Source organism: Rousettus aegyptiacus, unplaced genomic scaffold (assembly GCF_014176215.1).
Source record: "Rousettus aegyptiacus isolate mRouAeg1 unplaced genomic scaffold, mRouAeg1.p scaffold_m13_p_5, whole genome shotgun sequence".
NCBI lineage: Eukaryota > Metazoa > Chordata > Mammalia > Chiroptera > Pteropodidae > Rousettus > Rousettus aegyptiacus.
The window spans coordinates 88,557,115-88,574,707 of record NW_023416308.1 but is presented as its reverse complement, the minus strand read 5'-3'; the positions used below and the strand labels follow the sequence as shown (position 1 = coordinate 88,574,707).

Here is a 17,593-nt window from a genome sequence, read left to right as displayed (position 1 = left end):
CGTGGCTGTTGACAGGCCCCAAAGGATCTGTCTGTAAACTCACTCAAGTGGGCCTCTTCATAGGGCTATCTCAAGGGGAAGGGATTACACAAGGGTGTGAATAGTAGAAGGTGAATTACTGGGGCCATCTTAAGGGTTGCCTTCCACAACAGATTTCCACAAAAGCTATGCATTTAAGTCTCTGAAAATTATACTTTAACATAAGGGAAAGACTTATGATATAAATTTACATAAAAAGAGCAAACTGTGAAAATGAATATATCTCATATATATACCATTATTTCAACTATAGAAATAATATTATGCATATGGATAAATGCTGAAGCGGGGAGGGGGGGGAGAGAGAGAGAGAGAGAGAGAAAGAGAGAGAGAGAGAGATGTTTAAGAGTATAACAGCTGTATAGGGGTGGAGGCTAAAATCTGGGGTCGTTCATTTTCGCTCATTCATTCTTTTTTTGCTTTCTTTAAAATCATCTGAAATATTATCTGGTGTTTTTTTCCCAACACAAAAGAAAAAAAAACAAAAGAGGGCTAAAACTCCTTGGGACCCAAAATAGAAGGTCTTAAATTCATCAAATAGGAGTGCATCAGGATGAAAGTAAGAATTTTTTAAGTGGGAGAATAAAAACTGCATTTTTCGGGGGAGGGGAGGCGGGGTGAGGGAGGAAGCAATCAAAGGGTAATCACTTGAGATTTGAATATGAAGAAAGAAAATGAAGAGAGAAAAAGTGCTGTGTTGTAAGAATCCTTCTTCTTAGCAAACTTGCTTGAGTCAGAACTATATGCAGATTGGAGTAGTCAAGAAACAGGAGATTCCCTGGGGAGCTGCGGGACTCAGAGTGCTGGAAGCTGTCAACCCCAGAACACCTGTGATCACCTCTAACACATTCTCTCACCAAAGATGCATAAGGAATCCAAGCAGGGAAATGGAAATCATGATGACACAAACTGTGAAAACAGCAATTCCTTTGGAATCTGTTCACTGATTTCATACTGCAGAGTTCAATGACTTTCAGATGCAAAACCACTGCTGCTGCTCCAAAGTCACTTTTGAAGACAATTCTCAACAAAAATACTAGCAAACCAAATTCAATAGCACATTAAAAGATTATACACCATGATCAAGTGGGATTTATACCAGGGATGCAAGAGTGGTTCAACATCCACAAGAAAAAGTAATGTGATTTATTACATCAACAAAACCAAGGATAAAAACCACATGATTATCTCAATAGGTGCAGAAAAAGCATTTAATAATATTCAACATAATTTATGATTTAAAGAAAAATCTCAACAAAGTGGGCATAGAAGGAACTTAATTCAACCTGATAAAGGCTATATATGACAAGCTCACAGTTAACATTATACTCAATAGTGAAAAGCTGAACGCTTTTCCTCTAAGATCAGGAACAAGACAAGGATGCCCATTCTCACCATTATTCAACAAACCATTGGAAGTCCTAGCCACAGCAATCAGACAAGAAAATGAAATAAAAGGCATCCAAATAGGAAAGGAAGAAGTAACACCATCACTATTTGCACATGACATGATACTATATATAGAAACCCCTAAAGAATCCACCAAAAATTTAATAGAATTAATAAAAGAATTGAGTAAAGTAGCAAGATACAAAATTAGTATACAGGAATCTGTCACATTCCTATTCACTAATAAGGAACAATTGGAAGGAGAAATGAAGAAAATAATCCCATTTACAATTGCATCAAAAAAGAATAAAATACCTAAGAATAAACTTAACCAAGGAGGTGAAAGACCTGTACTCTAAAAACTATAAGACATTGAAGAAATTAAAGAAGACTGTCCCGTGGTACTCAGAATGGGGCCCATATGGTATTGTTCTTGGTTCCCAAGGGTATCATGCTAAGTAACCTAAAGGGAAACTTTTGATGTCCTGCAAATAAAGGAGGAGAATGTCCTCCAATTCCTTGCAGCAGGAACCCACTTAGGTGGGACCAACCTTGACTTCCAAATGGAACAGTACATCTGTAAAAGGAAAAGTGACAGCATCTACATCATAACTTTGAAGAGAATCTGGAAGAAGTTTCTGCTGGAAGCTCATGCCATTGTTGCCATTGGAAACCCAGCTGATGTCAGTGTCATATTTTCTGGGAATATTGGCCAATGAGCTGTGCTGAAGTTTGCTGCTGCCACTGGAACCTCTCCTGTTGCTGGTTGCTTCACTCCTGGAATCTTCACTAACCAGATTCAGGCAGCCTTCTGGGAACCAAGACTCCTGGTAGTTCCCAATCCCAGCCCTGACCACCAGCCTCTCACAGAGGCATCTTATGTTAACCTGCCAACCATCACCTTGTGTAACACTCTCTTCTCTGCTATCCCTTACAACAACAAGAGAGCTCACTCAGTGGGTCCGATGTGGTGATGCTGGCCCAGGAAGTCCTGCGCGTATGTGGCACCTTCTCCCGTGAACACCCATGGGAGGTCATGTCTGATCTCCATGTCTGCAGAGATCCTGAAGAGATTGAAAAGAAAGAGCAGGCCACTGCTGAAAAGGCTGAGACCGAGGAGGAGTTTCAGGGTGAATGGGCTGCTCTAGCTCCTGAGTTAACTGCTGCTCAACCTGAAGTCACAGACTGGTCTGAAGATGTTCAGTTGCCTTCTGTGCCTATTCAGCGGTTTCCTACTGAAGACTGGAGAGCTCAGCCTCCCACTGAAGACTAGTCTGCAGCCTCCACTGCTCAGGCCACTGAATGCGTAGGAACAACCAAAGCGGTCTTATGTTGTTCTTCTGCAAACCCTTAAACAAAATGGAAATAAGGTTGATGGAAAATAAACAGTTTCTTAAAAAAAAAAAAAGTTGAAGAGGACACAAATAAATGGATGAATATACCGAGCTAATGGGTTGAAAGGATTAATAGTGTTAAAATGAACCATACTACCCAAAGCACTTTATAGATTTAATACAATTCCTATCAAAATAGTAATGTTATTCTTTTCAGAACTAGAACAAATAGTCCTAAAATTTATATGGAGACACAAAAGACCCTGAATAGCCAAAGCAATCTTTAGAAAAAACAAAGTTGGAGGTATCACACTCCCTGATCTCAAGCTATATTATATAGCTGTAATAACCAAAACAGTATGGTACTGGCACAAAAACACTTTTTCAATAACTTTTCTATGTGATCCTTAACCCCAGCTGTTTATACAATTTTTTTTAAATCACACTTTTCTGCTTTATAGTTTTCCTGAGCCTTCTTCTCATATCTTCACTGGAATGCAGAGGTCAGGGATTGATGTGCTCACTACTAATGTCTAATCGCACATGGATTGACTAACTGTTCTGGTTTGCCCCAGGACTGAAAAGATTCTTGGGTTGTGATTTAGTTTTCAAACCGAGAAAGTACTCAGCAAACTCAGTTTTAACAGTGGAAGTCTCATGTACTGGGAACTCCCTTAGTCCCGCGATTGGTCATCCTCTCAGCTTCTCTTCTCATTGCCTATGTTGATATTGTGTGTGTTTGTGTGTGTGTGTGCACATGCACACTCATGTGTCTGGGTGTGCTATTTCTGTATAGTCAAGGGCTCAGCTGAGCAGAAGAGAGTGAGATGCCAGGTGTACAACAAGCCAAAAATGAAAGTAACAGTCAAAACTTTCATCACTTACTGTGATAGTATAAACAAGAGGCTAAAACCAGAGAAAGTTCTGACTCCCTACTGCTGCATTTTCCCCTCTGGAATATCACAAGTCAGGTGGATAAGCACAGATGTGGGGTTTGGATAGGAATGGGAGAATTAAATGAGGGGTAGGAGTGGAAAAGTACTAAGTACTGAGTATTGAGTAGGAAGGCAGAAAAGTGTCTTCAAGGTTTATCCCACCCTTTGCCTCCATCAATAAGAAGGCCTGCTCTAGAGGACTCAGGAGAGCGCTATTAAGGGGCACCAAAGGAAGGTGGAGCCAGAATACTTTGGAAATTGGAAAGCATTTTTTAAACAGTGGTTTTTTTGGTTTGGAGGTTTTTTGCCTTTGAGCAGCATGGACCTTGCTCCCCCTGCTGGATCTAAAGTAAAATGCTGCTTTAAAAGTCCATTTATGTAAAGCTGAGGAAACAAAACTTGGAACATACTTAAAATAGTATCTAGAGCTTTCATCAAGTTTTTTGTTACAGATGGCATAATTATCGCTGACATCCCAGCATTCCTATAATGACTAGCTGCATAATAATTACAGTTGCCCCATCTATTTGGAGGAAGAGATATGGCTTTGAAATCTAAGTCTAGGACTATAGGCCAGAAAGTCCTGAATCTAAATCTAACTTTGACGACAACTGCAAAAAGTGGCCTCTGGCAAATAATTTAGCTGTGTGTGTGTGTGTGTGTGTGTGTGCGCGCGCGCGCGCGCGCGCACGTGTGGATTATTATTCATTTTTATTTTACTATCTGTGTTAAGGGCATAAGAGTGCTACTAACTTCTCATTACCATTGAAGAACTTGAATGATATCAGTAATCGATTGAGTAGCAAAAGTCTCCTATGTGCACAGAAACATTCGGGGCTCCAGGCAGCAGCCCCCAATCTTTTTGGTACCAAGAACTTGTGCTCCCCAGAGAATCTAATGCCTGATGATCTGAGGTGGAGCTGAGACAATGATGCTGAGCTGGGGACCAGCTGCAAAGACAGATAAAGCTTGTCTTCCTGGCCCACTGCTCGCCCCCTGCTGTGCAGCCTGTTTCCTAACAGGCCATAGTCCGGCACCAGTCCATGGTCGGCAGGTTGGGGACCCTGCTCTAGAAGACCCAAGGACACTACAGTGTTCCTCCCCTCAAGGATCTGTGGGCCTTAAGGGAATGTAGAGGCTGTGTACAGAGCTTCTAATAGTATCTGACATAAAGTAAGTCCTCAACAAATGTTCACATACTTCCTCTTTCTATTCCTGAATCTGGCTTCTGCCCAGGGCTAGAATTCCTGATTTCAGGCCTGATAGAATATTTTCTTAGATGAATTCCTTCCAGTCTTCACTAGACTGTCAATGACATGAGAACTGGGACCAGGTCTTGTTCATGCTCCATTCCGAGTGCCCAGGACTGTGCCTGGTGCATGAAATGTGTTCAGTGACCCTTTCAGGGAAACTAATTCTATTTTTGGCAAAGAAGTGAGCTGAAATCCACCTCCCTATCACTTGCATTCACTAGTTTCTGTCTTACCTAATCTAAGCAGTTCTCAATAAATATAAGCTCCCTTTCTACCTCTTCTTCTTGCCCTTCTGTCATCATTGCCCTCGTGAATATGATAAGAAACTATTTAAATCTCTTACTGAAACCCATTAGCCAAATAATTAAAAACTCATGATGTGATTGAGGCAATTTATCCTTAAACATGAAACAAAGAAAAACCATATGGTGAGTGATTGTGGTCAGAGAGCAATAAATTCAGGAGTTCAGAAAAGGGAACTATCCCTAGAGTATAGAAGAGTCATAAGAGATTTTCTACAGTTCTTGGGCTAGACCATTTATTCATTCATCTTTTTGTTTTGTTTTGTTTTGTTTGTTTTTTATTTGTTTTATTTACTTAATTAGTTTCAAGTATATAGTACATTGGTTAGACATCTACATAGTTCATAAAATTATTCCCCCAATTGCTCCCTATCTCTCCTGGCCCTCCACCTAGCCAACATATTAATGCTGACTGCATTCCCTATGCTGTGCTCCCCATCCCCTTGACCATCTGTCAATTACTAATTTGTATTTCTTTAACCCTTCACCCCATTCTCCCAGTCTCCCAAACCCCCTTCCCTCTGTCCATCACCAAATTGTCCACTACATTTGTGAATAAGTTTTTAATTAGTTTTTCTTTTTGTTCCTTAGATTCCACATATAAGTAAAATCATATGGTATTTATGTTTCTCCATCTGACTTATTTCACTCAGGATAATAACCTCTAGGTTCATCCATATCATTGCAAATGGTAGGATTTCATTTTTTTTTAAATGGCTGAGTAATAGTTCATTGTCTATATGAACTATAACTTCTTTATCCAATTGTCTGTTGATGGGCATTTAGGTTGCTTCCCTATCTTAGCTATTGTAAATTGTGCTGCCATGAATACTGGTGTGCATAGATCTTTATAAATTATTGTTTTTGTTTTCTTTGGATAAAAACCCAGAAGTGCAATTGCTAGGTCAAAAGGTATATCCATTTTTAATTTTTTGAGAAACCTCCATGTTATTTTCCATAGTGGCTGTACCAATTTACAATCCTACCAACAATGTATGAGGGTTCCCTTTTCTCCGCATCCTCATTAACTCCTGTTTTTTGATTTATTGGTGATAGCCATTCTGACAGATGTGAGGTGATATATTATTGTGGTTTTAATTTGCCTTTCTCTGATGGTTAGTGACCTTGAGCATCTTTTCATATGTCTGTTAGCCATCTGTATTTCCTCTTTGGAGAAGTATCTGTTCAGGTCTTCTGCCTATTTTTTAATCGGATCGTTTGTTTTTTGTTGTTGAGTTGTATGAGTTCTTTATATATTTTGAATATTAACCCCTTATCAAATGTATCATTAGTGAATATCTTCTCCCAATCAGTTGGTTGTCTTTTTGTTTTGTCGATGGTTTTCTTTCTGTACAAAACTTTTATTTTGATGTAGTTCCATTTGTTTAGTTTTTCTTTTGTTTCCCTTGCTCAGAGAAATATATCCTATATATATTACTATTAGTAATATCAGAGAGTTTACTCCCTATGTTTTCTTCTAGAAGTTTCATGGTTTGGGGTCTTACATTTAAGTCTTTAATCTATTTGGAGTCTATTCTTATATATGATGTAAGAAGGTGGTCCAGTTTCTTTCTTTTTCTTTTCTTTTCTTTTCTTTTTTTTTTTTTTGGCATGTATCTGTCTAATTTTCCCAATACCATTTATTGAAGAGACTGTCTTTACCTCATTGTATATTCTTACCTCCTTTGTCATATATTAAGTGAGAGTACAGGTGTGAATTTATTTCTGGGCTCTCTATTCTGTTCCATTGATCAGTGTATCTTTTTTTTTTTTTATGCCAGTACCATGCTGTTTTGATTACTGTAGCCTTGTAGTACAGTTTGATATCAGGTGGTGTGATTCCTCCAACTTTGTTCTTCTTTCTCGAGATTGCCAAGGCTATTCAGTCTTTTATGTTTCCATATAAATTTTAAGATTATTTGTTCTATCTCTCTGAAAAATGTCATTGGTGTTTTGATAGGGATTGCATTGAATCTATAGATTGCTTCGGGTAGTATGGCCATTTTAATGATGTTGATTCTTTCTACCCTTGAACACGGTATATGCTTCCATTTATTTGTATCTTTTCCAATTTCTTTTTTCAATGACATAGTTTTCTGAAAACTGGTCCTTTACCTTCTTGGTTAATTTGATTCCCAGGTAGTTTATAGTTTTCGACACAATTGTAAATGGGATTGTTTTCTTAATTTCTCTTTCTGAAAGTTCATCATTGATATGTAAAAATGTCACTGACTTCTGAATATTTATTTTGTAACCTGCTACTTTACCAAATTCATTGATCAGTTCTAACAGTTTTTTGGTGGAATCTTTAGGGTTCTCTCTATATAACATCATGTCATCAGCAAATAATGAGGGTTTTACTCCTTCCTTGCCAATTCAGATGCCTTTTATTTCTCTTTCTTGACTTATTATTGTGGCTGAGACTTCCAATACAATGTCACAGAAGAGTGGTGAAAGTGGGCATCCTTGTCTTGTTCCTGATCTTAAGGAAGATGCTTTTAGCATCCATTTATGAAAAACCTCTCAGCAAAGTGGGATTAGAAGGAACATACCTCAGCATAATAAAGGCCATATATGACAGAGCTACAGCTAACAGCATACTCAATTGGGAAAGGCTAAAAGCATATAATTCCTTGTAATATTTTCTTATAGTCCATTGTATTTCTGTGGAATCTGTGGTTATTTATTCTCTTTCATTTCTAATTTTTTTGAGTCCTCTCTCTTTTTTCCTTGATGAATCTGGCTAAGAATCTGTCAATTTTGTTTATCCTTTCAAAGAACCAGCTCTTGATTTCATAAATCTTTTGTACTGTTTTTCTAGACTATTTCATTTATTTCTGCTCTAATCTTTATTATTTCCTTCCTTCTATTCAATTTTGGCTTTGTTTGCTGTTCTTTTTCTAGTTCTTTTAAGTGTAAGGTTAGATTGTTTATTTGAGCTTTTTCTCATTTCTTGCAGTAGGCCTGTATTGCTATGAATTTCCCTCTTAGGACTGCTTTTGCTGTGTCCCATAGATTTTGAGTTGTTGTGTTTTCATTTTCATTTGTCTCTAGGTATCTTTTGATTTCTTCTTTAATGTCATTAATAACCCATTCATTGTTTAGTAGCATGTAATTTAGCTTCCATGTGTTTATATATTTTCCAGTTTTTTTTATTTCTAGTTTCATACTATTGCAATCAGAAAAGATGGTTGATATAATTTCAATTTTCTTATATTTATTGAGACCTACCATGTGGTCTATTCTAGAAAATGTTCTGTGTGCACTTGAGAAGAATTCATATTTTGCTGCTTTGGGATAAAATCCTCTGAAAATATCTATTAAATCCATCTGGTCTAGTGTATCTTTTAGGCCCATTGTTTCCTTGTTGATTCTTTGCCTGAAAGATCTGTCCATTGGTGTCAATGGGGTGTTAAAGTCGCCTACTATGAATGTATTACTATTGATCTCTCCTTTAATGTCAGTCAATAATTACTTTATGTTTGTAGGTGCTCCCATGTTGGGTGCAGATATGTTTACTAGTGTTATGCCCTCCTGATTTATCAATCCTTTCATCATTATGTAATCCTTTTTTTGTTTCTTATTATAGCCTTTGTTTTAAAGTCTATTTTATCTGACATAAGTATCGCTACCCCTCCTTGTTTTTCATTTCCATTTGCATGAACTATCTTTTTCCATTCCTCTACTTTCAATTGTGAGTGTCATTTGATCTGAAGTGGGTCTCTTGTAGGCAGCATATGCATGGGTCTTGTTTTCTTATCCATTCGGTTACCCTATGTCTTTCGATTGCAGCATTTAATCCATTTACATTTAAAGTGATTACTGATAGATACATTGTTACTGTCATTTTATTATTTATTTTTGTTATTTCTATTTTCTTTTTTACTTCCTCTCTTTTTACAGAAGTGTCTTTAACATTTCTTGTAATACTGGCTTGTTGGTGATGAATTCCTTAAACTTCTTCCTGTCTGGGAAAAATATGGAATGCTTCATGAATTTGTGTGTCATCCTTGTGCAGGGGCCATGCTAATCTTCTCTGTATCATTCCAATTTTAATATATGTGCTGCTGAAATGAGCACTATTCATTCATCTTAAGACCTAGGTGAAGTACAGTACTTTCCCTCATGAATTCACCCTCTAATGGAGGAGACAGATAACTGGCAAGCGAATTAATAAAACAGAGGTAGAGGTGGTACTGTGAAGAAGAAAAGCAGGGTGCTACGAGGGAAAATATGAGGTAGGGTGGGTAGCAGACAAACATTAGCTTTGGAGAGGATGGGAGTCAGGAAGCCTCTCTGAGGAGCCATCAAAAAGGTGCCCATCAGGAAGAACATTCCAGGCTGAGAGAAGAGCAAGATCTGAGGTTCTTGGAGGAAGATTTGGCAATGAGGAGCAGAAGGGTGGGAGAAGAGCTTAAGAAAAAGCAAGGGTGGAAAGGGGTTTGCAATGTGGGTTGGACAAATGTTAGAAGCAGTGGAGTATAAGGGAAGAAAAAAACATGGATTCCAATGCAAAATTAACTTTTATGACAAATATTCATTAATAGTATTTAAGCAACATCTAGCTCAAAATATTTTGTTTATTTTAAGTACTTGAGCATTACTTTAAACATATGCATGAAATATATTCTCAAACATGTAAAGTTTTTATGTTCCCAAAAAGATTTGAAGCAATCTGTAGAAACAAAACAGAAAATAAATGAGTTAAGTAATTGGGGTGGAGGTAGAAGTAAAAGCAAAAAGGAGAAGGAGAATAACCTAGATTCAATTGTTAGAAGTGGCATACAAAAGTGCATATTATACAGTTTTAAACAATAGTTTTATCTGGGCTGTATGTTTGATTCTGACTTCCAGGAACAAAGCAATAGGGAAATATGAACGATTGTGAAATTCAGTGTTCCTATAATAAAAAAATGAAGAAGTTCTTAAGAATAATGTTGCTATCTGATATTAACATCTGAGAGAAATGTTCCTGTATTGAGTCACTCTATGACATACTGGTCAAAGTCCTTAACAGTATCTCCATAGTAAATACAACAGCAAGATTCCTAGGGCCATCTCTTAAAATGACTTCAGTGCATAAAGCCAAAGTACAACTTAATACGAGCAATTTTACAGGGGTCCAGAGGCAATCCAGCTACATAGCTTATTCTAGCAGCTGTAAATCAGAGATAACACTTAGAATGTCCAGAGAAATGGATGTATTATGTATCCTTCAAGTAATCCTCAATGAATATTACTTCTTCACCTGAGCTTTTGATAAATTATATGCAGTAGAGAGTCTGAAGTTATTTCTCTAGCAAGAAACTAGAATTAATAGTTGTTTTGATCATCAATGGAGTTGAAGGTAGGACTGACATTCTCTTAGAAAAGTAAGGAGCCTAGCAGTATGATAGCTTGAAAGGAAAGCCATCCCGTTGCCGTTTTGAAGTGGACCTAACACTTTCCTCAAAAAATAGGTCTAGCCCCACTTAAACACATGGACGAATAATGACTCAGGCACCAAAGTTTTTCCACACACGTGTAGTCAAGATCATTCTAGCCTCTATTAGTTAAGAGAATAATTTATAAATTAGTTAAAAACTTACTTTCCAGGCAACTGCATAGTTTATATGCCATATAAAGCTTTTGGCAATAAATCAATTAAATGTTGGAGGACAGCTACCAAAAACAGTATTTGAATATAAGAAGAGTTGATCTCAAGCCATACTTTCTGACAATAATTATACTTAAAGATTCATAGCCTGCTGAGTGGTAATAATACCATACCTTTAGAAAGAGGCAAAGAATTATATTTCCCTTCTTAAAAAAAAAAAAAAGTCATGCACTGAGCCAATCTAAGAGTGGTTTTAGCCATTAAAAAGTGTATTTTGGGGGCTTTTAGCCCATTATAAAGCATATTTTGTGGGGATAAAAGGGAAGCTTTGGGTTTGAGCCAATAGTTATCTGATCTGTTGGCATGACAGACTGGCTAGCTGGTTACCAAACCAGTTTTCTTTCCTTCCAGACCCACAGTTCAACTACATTTCCCGGCCTCTCTTGCAGTTAGGTGTGTGCAAGTGAGTTCTGACCAGTGGAATTGGATGCATTTCACTTTCAGGCTGGTGGAGTAAACCACAGAGTGGCCTTGGATGCAATATATTAAAGACATTAGACCTTTCTATCAGTCTAGGTCCCTAAACACCCAGCCTCTTATTAGGCTTATGCGAGAAAGAAATAACTTTCTGCTGTGTTAAGTCACTGAGATTTCAAAGTTTATTGTTACAGCAGCTTGTATACAGTCAATAGAGCATTTAAGACAAGTCAAGAATATACTTCTACTTCTGTATACCTCAGTTTCAACTGTAAAATGGAGACATTAATAACACTATCTCTTAAGTTTGCTCTAAGAATTAAATGTGTTAATGCATATAAAGTGCTTCAATAGCGCCTGGCACAGAGTAAACATTCAGTCATGTTACCTATTATTGTTATTATTACAAACCTCCCTAGTAGTATTAAGACGTAGGTTCCATATACATATAACTAAAATTTCCTCCAATTATTCAAATTCTAGTAACAAATGACATCACATTTATGTTATTATTTGCCTTGTACTGCTCTGTACCCCTATCACAGTAGGGCTTTAGTACATTTCTGGGCACCATGGGTTGTTCCACACATTATCTGCAATTGTTCTCTGATCTCCATGTTCTGTGTTAACCATTTTTGAAGTTACTGGGGATCAGTGGGTAGCAGATTGAAGAAGGTTGCCATCACAGTGTGCTGATCCTGCCCAAGGTGGTGCCTCTCATTTGTTCCAGAGCTATAGACTCTCAAAATACCAAGAGATACCTACACATTTGTATCAGTTTTTTTTCCCTCAAATTTGCTTTAATTTTTAAAATTTGTATAATACTTTGCTGCATTTCAGGGAATGTTAGAAACACACTTAAGGAATTATTCTCAGATATCAGAGAACCAGTTTTAATTTATTTAATTTTCCACTGTCAATCAGTAGGCATATGAGAAGGGGTAATCAGTCTACAACACTGAATCCAGGAATTCCTGGTCAATTGCCTGGGCTTCTTTACCTACATTTTGTCCATACACTGGGTTACCACAGTATACCCAGAAACTACTTCTAAGTTTGGCTGACAGGAATTCTTAACCTGAAGTCCATTGACCACCCCAAAATAAGTCCCGAGAAATCCAGGGACAGAATTCAAGAGGCCTTTGGACTTGGGCAAAAAAGGTCACATCTGTATTTTTACTAACATATAAAAGAAATTTAGCAAATCCTTCCATTACTAATGTAAGTAACAAGTCATAATAGTGTTAGTATCTGTGACTTTGTCACCAATAGATACCCCAGTAGATATTTCTATGTCATATTGTAGCAGTTAAAAATATCTTGAAATATCATTTATGCCATGCTACTATGAAATTACGGTAGTCCTTAGATATATATCTTACTTAGTACATTATATCTTACTTAGTACATTAATGAAGGAGCTTGTGTACTACTATAGCAAGTGCTTATTTAATATTTCGAGAACTATATTTCAATATAATTAGCTTCCAGTTGTATTTTAGCTTTGAATGCAAAAACATTACTCTGAAAAAGGAGTCTATAGACTTCACCTCCACGGTACAAAAAAGAAAAACCTGTAGGTTACTGGGTTTGACACATACCTCCACACCCCATGTATTTTCCCTTACTCATGCTCCTCAAAGAGGACTGCAGTGGTGACAAATATTCAGACACATTGAAATGTTATTCCCTAGGACAGCATGGTAGATGATTAAGAGCTTGGGCACTGGAGTCACCTTGCCCTGTTCCACCACTTATTAACTGTGTGACGCAGGCAAGTTACTTAACCTCTCTGTGCCTTATATCTGTAAAATGGGAATTACAATCATCCCTTCTTCATGCGGTTATTGTAAAACATAAATGAGTTAATCCATTAAATCTCTTAGAGGCTAGAACATGGTAAGCTCTCAGAAAATGTTAGCTGCTTTTTCAAGTGCCTATCGTGGGTATTTCTTTATAATATTTATAGGGAGGGGAGAGGAGAAGAGTAAGTTGGGTATTCCTTTTGTGAGTCATATCCTACACATATTACTTTTATGGTGCACAAAATTGATATCTTTTTTTAAAGCACATTAAGCAAAAATTTAATAGTTCTTCCTTGAAAAGTTTGCAGCTTAATTTTATGTTTTATGTATTAACTTTCAACTGAATCTTTTAAAATACTTCAGTGGCAGTACAAATGCTCCCCACCCTTGGTTTACAAAGCAGGGCTTCTATTTAAATAATATTTGAATTTCATGATTCATGCTCATTTCTCAGCCCTTTAAGAGATAAGTTTTGGCTGTGTCATTTTAACTGAGAAGGAGAGGATATTAAATATAAATGGAAGTAAATTCATTCATTCATTCATTCATTCATTCATTCATTCATTTGACAATTATTAAGCTCCTGCTCCATGCCAAGCACTGCTCTAAATGCAGAGGAATTTGTGGTGAACAAAACAAAGTCCCTGCTGTCACTGAGCTTAATTTCTAGTGTGGAAGACAAACAATGAACTAAAATAAATTTTTAAAAGTAGCAGGATATAATTGACACTCCACAGACCATTAAAATAAAGTGATGTTATATACATAAGGACCAGGCGACTATTTTATATTGGGTGGTTAGGGAAGTTCTCTCTAAGGAGATGACATTTAAACAGATGTCTGAATGGCAGAAAAAAGACAGCTTTTTTTCTTTTTTCTTTTCTTTTCTTTCTTTTTTTTTTTTTTTGCCCAAGCAGACAGCATTCCAGGCAAAGGGAATAGCTAGTGTGAAGTCATTAGATAGAACCGAGCTTACCTGTTCCTACTGTTTAGGAATGAAAAGAAGGCCACTGTCACTGGAAAATAATAGACAAGGGACAGAGCCATCCATACAAGAACAGTAAACAGGGATTAGAGAGTGTGAAGCTTTGTAAGTGAAGGCAAAGATTATTCTCAGTGCAATGGGAAGCTACTGTACAGAGTTTTAGTCAGGGGTACAGTGATCTGATTTACCATTTAAAATCGTTCTAATTACTGCAAGGGGTATTAGCTTAGTAGGGCAAGACTGGATATGGAAGACTCGTTAGACAGTGGTTTGGACCAGGGTTACAGCAATGAGATGGCAAGGAAAGGTTAACTTAGGTATTAGGGTATATTTTGAAAGTAGAGCCAGTAGAACTTACTGACTGGGATGTGAGGAAATGAGAAGAATCACAGACAACTCCTTTTGGCCTATGTAACTGGGCTGATGGTACCAATTATTGAGACAGATAAGTGCTGGAGGTGATGAGGGATGAGGAAGTTGGAAAAAGATATGGTGTGATAAGTTGAGAGTTTTTATTTTGTGCTCATCTTAATTTTGAGTTGCCTATGAAACATGAAATGGAAATTTTGAATAGACAGTTACAAAAGTCTAGAATGTAGGGGAGAAGTCAGAGGCTGGAGATATAATTTTGAGAATCATTGGCCTAGAAATGAAATCTAAAACCATGGGACTTGATGAGTTCACCTAGTTAGACAGCATAAACAAAGAGAAAAAAAAAGTTGGAGACTAAGTCTTGGAGCACTCCTACTTTTGGAAGTCTGACAAAGCGGAAGTCGTCAACAAGAGACTAAGAAGTAAGCAGGAATGTAGAAGGAAGGCCAGGTGGACCTGGCATCATAGAAGCTTTGAGAACAAAGCGTTTCCAGGAGAGTGTGCTCACTAATGTCAAAAATTGCTTAGCGGTTTAGAAGGATGAGGACAGACAGTCGACCTAACTTGGGCAAGATGTGGGCCAACAGTGACTTGATTGGAGACATTTTAGAATATAGAGGGGCAAAAAGCCCAGTGGAGTGAGAAAGTAGAGTCAGCAAGCATAGACAGTTCTTTTGACCTTTGCTATAATAGGAAGCAGAGAAATCAGGCAGAAGCTAGAGGGAGTGTAAGGTCAAGGGAGAGTATGTAGGGGAGTTAAATGGGAGAGAGGCTAAGCAGGGAGGCTGTGAAAAGGAAAACCAGACACATGAACTTTGATTTCTGCCCTCAGGGAGTTTATGATCTTGTCTGGAAGAAGTTGAGGATAGCGGTGGTAAAAAAAAGTTTTAGCCTTTGGATTAGATAAAACAGTATCTTAATGCTGAGCACAATGCATTATGGTAAAAACTCAATAGATGGAAGAAAGCTATAATTATAAAACAATTTGAAAACACTCCAAGATGAGAGGTAATGAAGGATTAAACTGAATAATTAGATGTTAGGATATCAGAAAATGGAGAGACTACTGTTACAGTGGCCATACTTTCCAATTAAAAATCAATATTCATCATAAGACGATGGGTTAAAAAAATCTGTTAATATAGTCATATGAAAAATTTTGCAAAGCTCTACAGATTTGAAACATTTTAAACATCTGCTTAAACTATTGCCTTTATTGGAAATATTTATATTCCATATATCCCCAGACACCTGAACCATTTTGAGGCCTCTCTGCCTGTGCTCATACTCCTCTTTCTGCCTGAAGCACCATTCCCCACCTTTACCTGACAAACTCCTGCTCATTCTTCAGAACCACTTCCTCCGTGAAGCTTCCATTGCCCAGCCCTCCCCTCCAGTGGGGTGGGTGCTTGTCCGTTGGCACTTGCTGCTTAATTTTATCATAACTTTTAAAATAGCGTAATGACATTTTCTATTTGTGTACCTTTCATGGTTTTTATCCTGTTCTGTCTTTGGGTTTTCTAGACTGTATGTTTTTCAAAGGCAAGGTCAGATTGTATTCATCTTCATTTTCTTCGTTACCAGCCCAGCTCTGGTTAATCTCAGTGTTTATGGAACCCAACTGAATCTTGTGTTAGGATTAGAAAATCCTGATACATGTCCCTGAAGGACTGATTAATTTAAACACCCGCCACAACTTTGTAACAGGTTTATAACATGAGAAGTAATCAGGACCCCATCCTTCATCACACTTTCTGAGTCTCACAACTCCATATACTTCTTGCAATGTTTTATATCACTTCCAGAAAAAACAAAAACAAAAACCTTGTTCTCTTTTTAAAAAAAAATTTTTTATTCAGTTTCTAATAAAAGTGTATTAGCATCCAGTGCAGTCTAAATATACTCGATGCCAAAATTCCTAAGCTCTTTCACATTTTTTTTTAAATGAAAGTATTACATGGTCATGATTTTAAAAAAAAGTCAATCTGCACAAAAGGAGTCTATAGTTATTACTCACTCCCAGCCTCCTAGGTCCTCTTCATAGACACATTCACTATTATCAGTTTCTTCTGTATCCTTCTAGAGGTATCCTATTACAATATATTCTGTTTTTTAAACATAAATAATAACAGTCCACAGATTATTTGAAAACTTGGCTTGTTCCTTTAACAGAATATACTGGAGGTTATTCCATATGGGAGATTTTTTTTTTTATCAGTGTATCTTTTTAACAGCTGCATATTTTTCCATTTCCCATTTTATGACATAACATTACATATTTAGCCCATTCCTTATTGATAGACATTTAGGTTGTTTTCCCTCTTTTCCTACTATATGATTATTATGAATTAAATTACATTGTTCCCAAAATTCATGTGTTGAAGTCCTAATCTTTAGTATTTTAGTGTGTGGCCTTATTTGGAGATAGGGTTGTTATAATCAAGTTAAAATGAGTTTATTAGGTTGGGCCCTAATTCAATATGACTGGTGTCCTTATAAGAAGAAGAAATTGGACAGAGACACTTAAGAGGGAAAATGGTATGAAGACATGGGGAGAAAATAGCCAAGGAGAGAGGCCTAGAAAAGATACTTCCCTCACCTCTATCAGAAGAACCAACCCTGCTGAAAGCTTGATCTGAGACTTTTAGCTGCAAGTGCTGAGAGACAATAAATTTATTGTTTAAGCCACTCAGTTTGTGATGCTTTGTTATTGAAGCCCTACTAAACTAATACAATAATGCTTCAGTTAATATTCTTACGTATGTGGATTTTTTTTCCTACAAAGATATAAGTATATTGGTAGAATTCATAGAAGTAAATTTATTATCTTCCAACCAACATTTTTCCTCCTCAAAGTTTCCTCAACTAAATCAGTGATATGCCCTAAGTCGCCCTCTTCTGGTCATGGAATGGCCAACAACAGACCTCTGAATACATGAAGTTCTTTCATACTTCGATCTCTTTGCACATTTCCTTTTCTTTGCCTATAATGTCCTTCCTCCTGAGGTGCTCCAATAAACTGCAGTATAACCACTTTGAGTGCTTCCTCTTCTGTAAAACCTTCTGTGGTAGTCAGCCTCCAGGGTGGCCCACAGGGACTCCCACC

The 17,593-nt window shown here is 37.1% G+C and overlaps 1 non-coding gene and 1 pseudogene across 1 annotated transcript; one reads left to right on the top strand and one right to left on the bottom strand.

Moving 5' to 3' along the window:
* The first annotated feature begins 1,949 nt into the window (after window positions 1-1,949).
* Window positions 1,950-2,701, top strand: LOC107508017 (annotated as a pseudogene).
* A 6,524-nt stretch (window positions 2,702-9,225) lies between these two features.
* Window positions 9,226-9,332, bottom strand: LOC118603261. Its single transcript, XR_004951143.1, has one exon. It is a non-coding gene; the product is annotated as a U6 spliceosomal RNA (small nuclear RNA).
* Between the last annotated feature and the right edge of the window lie 8,261 nt (window positions 9,333-17,593).